Below are 6,642 nucleotides of genomic sequence, written 5' to 3'. Positions count from 1 at the left end.
GCGCCCGCCCGCTCGCCCCCGGCCCCGGCTCCTCCTCCTCCTCTTCTCGCCATTGCAGTTGGACTCAGCAGCCCGGTGCGCACCGCGTGGCTTTTGGGGGGAGACCCCGGTGGGCTCTGGCAGGAGGGCGGCGGCTGCGGTCGGAGAAGGGGACGCGGACGAGGTAAGCGTCAATGTGGCGGCGGCCGGGCCCGCTCCCGCCTCTCCTCCTCCCCTCTGTCGGTCCTCCCACTCAGCGCGGGCTCCGCTAAGAAGTAGCCGTGACAAGGCCTGAGACGCCCCGCGCTCCTCGCCTCCGCCCGGTCCTTTCGCCCCGGCGCCTGGCCCATTCCTCCCTTGTCAGCCTCGCTCCCGCGTTCGGCCGTTACTCTCCCCCATTGTGCCGAGGAAACAAAATGGCGGCGGCGGCGGCGGCGGCGAGGGCCCGGTGCGCGCGCATCCGCCCCCCCTCGCGGCCCCTCGGCCGTCGGCGGCGCCTCTCGCGGGGGGTGCGCGCGCACCGGGCCCCCAGCCGCCGCCTCCCCCGGGCCGGGCTTTGTCTGTTGCGGCGCACGCGCGCACGTGCCTGGAGCACACACCCCCTCCGGCCCGGAGCATCCTGACCCGCGATGCAAGGACGACCCCCCTTCTACCTCTCCTTCTCTTTGTCCCAGTCCCGCCCCGAGTTTCAGGAGGGTCCCAGGTTCCCGAGGCGGGAAACATTTCCTCCTTTGTCCTTATGTGGGACAGAGAGGCATACCCCTTCCCTGGAACCCCATCCATACTTAGGTGGATTGCAGGGAAAGCTGCTTGGGGGTCCTCAAATCGCTGGCTAGCCAGCCCTCCCCTAGATTAGGAACCAATTCTAGCGGAGGATTTAAGCTTTCTCTCTTCAGGCGATTCGTTGATGTTGGCTTTTTTTCCCCCAGACTGTTTAGGACTTGCATTCACTCCCAAAACTGATCTGGTGCGATATTTGAGTGTCCCGTTATCTGCAAAATGGGGACCGAAGCATGAGAGCTTGAAACCCGTTTCTGCCTTATTTTCTCAAGTAGTTGAGGGACAGACTCCTAGGGTTGCTCTTGAGGTTCTGTCCCATAATACTACGCCTGGGGGGGTATTATTCTGGGTGTACAGTCATCTGCATGCTCTCCCCCAGTCATTGTCTAAAAGAGTAGGCCATCTTTTCTTAACATTTCTAGAACTGGTTGAAAGTTGCTTGGGATTCTGCCTAGGGGATTTGATTGATCAGCAAGGAAGCATCAATTAACTTTTAATTGACTCAGGTATTCCAGGGATTCTGAATCTTTTGTTATTGCTTAGGATTGTGATCTCTTTAAAATGAGTGGTCTGGTGGTGTATTTGGAATCCATGGGAGAACACAAGGTGCTCCTGAAGTTGGTTCTCAAAATTTAGGACTTACTCTTTCCCTCAAGTGTCTGTGGTTGGGAATCTCTTCGGTTGCTCCCAGCGGCTGCCACTATGCTTTGTGTGTGGTCTCGTGGGATGTGGCTACAGCAGCCGCTCAGACTGTGAATGAACTGTGGGAATCTGAAGCTCATTCACAGCTGGAATAGCGGTGGAAAGGCCCCAGGGCACAGGCAAGTGCTACTGTTCCAGACAGTAGTCCTGAGTTGTTTCTTGGCCATGTGGACAGCTCTTGGTCCCTGGCTTTTGTGAATAGAATCTCTGCAGACCCTAGCGCTGTCTGAGTTGATTGGAGGCTGGCAATTACTGCCAGAGGTGGCCTTGCCAACACTGGGCACTGATTTATCAGAGGCTCCCTACCCTGCTGGAGCTTGGGCCAGCCTGGGAATCACCCTCTCCCTGGAGTGGAGTGGTACCTAACCCTTTGCAGTTTTTGTTTCCTTTTCCTGATTCGACTTGTCTAGTGCCTGTAGGGAAAAATTCCTTTATCTTCCAGGATACTTGAGGAGATGCCCATATTATTGGGAATGAGAAATCTAAGACTGTTTTTTCTTTTTCTTAATTTTTTCTTATTAAAAAAAAAATGACATTGGCAAGAGTGGTTGGCAATATTTTGATGTCACAAATATGGTGTCATGCACCCCTGGTTAAGTTCGCCAGATAGGGACAAGTGGGGTGAGTCACTGATGAAGAACAGGCTGTCTACAAGTCATATCAGTTCAGTTCAGTCGCTCACTCGTGTCCGACTCTTTGCGACCCCATGAATCGCAGCATGCCAGGCCTCCCTGTCCATCACCAACTCCCGGAGTTCACTCAGACTCACATCCATCGAGTCAGTGATGCCATCCAGCCATCTCATCCTCTGTCGTCCCCTTCTCCTCCTGCCCCCAATCCCTCCCAGCATCAGAGTCTTTTCCAAGGAGTCAACTCTTCGCATGAGGTGGCCAAAGTACTGGAGTTTCAGCTTTAGCATTATTCCTTCCAAAGAACACCCAGGACTGATCTCCTTCAGAATGGACTGGTTGGATCTCCTTACAGTCCAAGGGACTCTCAAGAGTCTTCTCCAACACCACAGTTCAAAAGCATCAATTCTTCAGCGCTCAGCCTTCTTCACAGTCCAACTCTCACATCCATAGATGACCACTGGAAAAACCATAGCCTTGACTAGACAGACCTTTGTTGGCAGAGTAATGTCTCTGCTTTTGAATATGCTATCTAGCTTGGTCATAACTTTCCTTCCAAGTCATATAAGTCTCTTCTTTTTGGGTAAATACAGGCAGCATCTTGTCTGTCTTTGGGCTTTAGCAGGATGTGAGAGTTGGAAATGTTCTTGCTTTTGAGAAAGGCTTTAGAAGTTTTCTTTGGGCAGAGACAGCTCCCTCTTAACTTTTCTCATCTTTCTCCCCAGTTCCTCCAGATTTCACCTTTTACGTCTTAGAAGAATGATTCTTTTCCCCCAGAAACTTGGGGTTTTATGTCCTTGGACTTGCCCACGTGCTACATTTTGTCATCAAGTTGCTTTTAACTATGTGCAGTTCTGAAAGATGTGTGAAGTGTCACCACCTAGTATTAGCAGATGTGGCCCACAAAATGGTGATAATTTTATTTGAATATTGCCTGCATTGAATTTTCTGAAGAATTAGATTTTCTAAGCTTTGTATATTGGCATCTTTTTATTTTAGCAAAGACCTGGGCAAGAAAGATTTGATTTCTGCTTCCAGTGGAAGGATTTAGAATTAGAGGCAGTTGGTGATTTGATGGGGTTTCCCTGATGTCTCAGCAGTAAAGAATCCGCCTGCAGTGCAGGAGACGCGGGTTGGATCCCTGGGTTGGAAAGATCCTCTGGAGGAGGAAATGGCAGCCCACTCTGGTATTCTTGCCTGGAGAATCCCATGAAGAGAGGAGCATGGCAGGTTACAGTCCATGGGGTCCCAAAGAATCAGGACTTAGCAACTAAACAAGTGACTCGACAGGAGGCTACACACTGTTGGTTAGTGAAATGGGCTCACGGTCCTGAAGGGACAAGGCTGGCTTTAGTGTCGTGCCCAGCATTTGACAGTTTTGGCTGAAACAGCTAGCTTCCCTCTTTGTCACTTAGGGCAGCTTGGTGCTGCCTCAGTAGTGCTAGCACCACAGAAATAATAGTGAATGCAGGGTGGGTGTGTGTTTGTTGTGGAGCCTTGTGAGTGTGCTGACTTTTTTAAATGAATTGGTTCTTGCCACCTTATGTTCTGCTAAATCCCTGTGAGATTTTTCCTAGACATCACTTGATAGGTGATCCTGTTATAAATTACAATGGGAGATTCAGTCAGACTTTTCATCAGCTGTTTTCAGATGTTTTGTGAAATAGTGTCTAGTTGAAATTTAATTTTTTTCTTATTGAATGTCTGTGTAGTGAAGAAATTGAAAATGTAGCTACTAGTTTTAATGGGGAAATGAGTTTATTGACCAAGGGCTATTTTCTTGTCTGTATATGATCACAAAGGATCATTTAGTTACAAAGTTGAATATGTGTCCCTTTAGTACAGTCTGTAAATTTGCTCCAGTTTTTTTTTTTTTTTTGAATAGTCTTAGATGATTCTTGAGAAATGGTGCTATTGGCAGTTTGAGGGTCAGGGTAATTTTCCTTGAAACAGCCATTCATATTATCTCCATTAGTATTGTAGTTCATGCTCAAGGATAAGGTCTTATTGGAATAATATTCCAGGCCACTTGGCTTTTTTGCTGCTTTCTTTTGAACTGATTTCTTCTTCCTATCAGAGTGTACATGAGGTATGTGTATGTCTAAAGGATGAATGTTGCAAGTTGGGCTTGCTTTTCCATGGCACATGTAGAGTTTTTGCCATGCAGCATGGCAGTACCTGGTGGCTCAGACGGTAAAGCATCTGCCTGCAGTGCGGGAGACCCTGGTTTGATCCCTGGGTTGGGAAGATCCCCTGGAGAAGGAAATGGCAACCCACTCCAGTATTCTTGCCTGGAGAATCCCATGGATGGAGGAGCCTGATAGCTATAGTCCACGGGGTTGCAAAGAGTTGGACACGACTGAGTGACTTCACTCACTCAATCCTTACTATGTATTCATAATTCTAAAAAACCTTCAAATTTCCCTAATATGGAAATGGGCAGCCTGGCTCCATGGCTTATAGTGGCACTTAATGTTTATAATAGCCAAGAATTGGAACCCACCCAGTTGTCCTTTTGTGGCTGAATGGTTCCTTATCATGGAATACTACAAGGCAATAAAAAAGAACAAGCTGTCAGTACACACACAACTTGGATGAATCTTGAGTCAGTCATTGCATGAGACAAGCTCATCCTAGGGTCGTAAGCTCTACAATTCCATTTATATAACATTTTTGGAATGCCAAGATTACAGAAACCTTCAGTGGATTAGTGGTTGCTAGGGGTTAAGCATGGGTGGGGGGCGGTTGACCATACACAGTGTGTTCACTGTTGCACGGTGAGTGTGACTATACACGGTCAACAGGAGTGGTCCTTGTGACCGCAGCAGTCTGTGCCTGTGTCAGTATCAGGATTGCCATTGTGATAGTGCTCCAGCTCTGACAAGATGTTGCCATTGGGGGAAACTGAGTGGAGAACTTGGGAGACGGTTCTGTTCTTAGAGCTGCATAAGAAGCTACAAGATGAAAAGTTTCATTTAAAAAAGAAACTCTTGGGACTTCCTTGGTAGTCCACTGGTTGGGAGTCTGCGCTTCCACTGCAGGGGGCATTAATTCTATCCTTGTTCAGGGAGCTAAGACCCCGGGGCAACCAAATAAAATATTTTAAAAAAGAAACCCCTACCCATTAAAATAACTCACAATCTGCATGTTAATATTTAACATCCTTTGAGACGCAGTCATTTTTTGATTTTTCCTTAATTAGCAACTGATTTTTAAAAATCTGAGGCTTTCCCCATGGGGACATGTGGGAAAGTTGTCTCTATTCTCCCTCTCAGATTTCTAACATGACTTAACTCTGCTGCCTGAAGGGCATGTTGCAAAGAGAGTTTGATAATCCCCACTTAGAATCCTGTTAAACCTTTTTGCCGTGACATGTCTTCTCACAGGCAGATTTTAAAAAACATTTCTATTGGTTCATCCAAAAGTAGCTGAAATGACTCCTTCAGCATCTTGCATTTGTAGTTTTACAGCTGATAGGGCTTCCCAGGTGGCACTAGTGGTAAAGAATCCACCTGCCAATGCAGGAGAGAAGAGTTAGATCACTGGGTTGGAAAGATCCCCTGGAGGAGGAGATGGATACCCGCTACAGTCCATGGGGTGGCAGAGTCAAAATCGACTAAGCACTCAGCTGGTAGGGCGTTTTTTCATCATGTCTCAGTAATCCTTATGGTTTGAGACTGAGAGGTATAGGCGGTGTTTCAATCTCATTTTTGACCCAATTCTGAAAAGATAAAGTGATTTGTTGAAGATTCCACACTGGCCAGATTGGAAAACCCAAGTGGGCGCAAACCTGGGCTTGTGTTTCTAAGGCCTTCGGGCGTTCCACAGTGTCACTGAGCCTGGAGGCCTAGGTCTTACGGGCCAGTTAAGAGTTCCAGAAACATTTTGGGAAACAACCTGCATCTGCCAGTTAAAACCTTTTTAATCAGTTACCCATTGCCATCACCATCATTTCAAAAGCAAAAGGGATGTTTTAACACTGGACATTTAGAAAGAAAATAAGATTAAAGGACATTCCTGTAAATGGAAAATATTTATAAGATTACTTTGCCAGTCCAGTGGTTAAGACTCCCAGTTTCCATTGCAAGGGGCATGGGTTCAGTCCCTAGTTGGGGAACTAAGATCCTGAATGCCATGTTACACTGCCAAAGAAAGAAAATATTTGAGAAAAATCTTTACTCCTAACTTTATACCTCCCTGCTTGCTGTGCTCAGTCATGGCCAACTCTTTGCGACCCCATGGACTGTAGCCTGCCTGCTAGGCTACTGTGTCCATGGAATCTTCCAGGCAAGAATCTTGGAGTGGGTTGTCATTTCCTACTTCATTATACCTCCCTATGGACCAGCAAAAACACGGTTGCAGACAGAGCTGGGAACCATCGCACTGGATTTAAGGTTTGTCTTGAATTGAAAAATTCTCAGAGTGGCATCTGTAATCAGATTTTAGATTGGCCTCTTCTGGCTGGGTTGCTTTGTTTAAGTTATTTTCCGTATGTCCTTGATGATGTGAATCTCTAATAGTTTTTTAAGAGTCACTGAAGAGTTGCATGTGC

At 47.2% G+C, this 6,642-nt stretch overlaps 1 protein-coding gene across 5 annotated transcripts in view; it reads left to right on the top strand.

Annotated features, from left to right (window-relative positions):
* The window catches only part of ILF3 (interleukin enhancer binding factor 3), a 30,442-nt gene continuing 23,800 nt past the window's right edge, over positions 1-6,642 (top strand). For 2 of the 5 annotated variants that reach the window (XM_027547734.1, XM_027547733.1), the window contains exon 1: positions 66-163. The gene's annotated coding sequence lies outside the window, so the exon portion shown is untranslated. Of the gene's footprint in view, positions 164-6,642 lie in introns of all 5 variants that reach the window. The other 3 variants (XM_027547729.1, XM_027547732.1, XM_027547731.1) reach the window with 3 other exon arrangements.

The sequence above is a fragment of the Bos indicus x Bos taurus genome, chromosome 7, assembly GCF_003369695.1.
Source record: "Bos indicus x Bos taurus breed Angus x Brahman F1 hybrid chromosome 7, Bos_hybrid_MaternalHap_v2.0, whole genome shotgun sequence".
Taxonomy (NCBI): Eukaryota; Metazoa; Chordata; class Mammalia; order Artiodactyla; family Bovidae; genus Bos; species Bos indicus x Bos taurus.
Note: the sequence above shows the minus strand (reverse complement) of the source record. Positions and strands in the feature narration are given on the sequence as shown.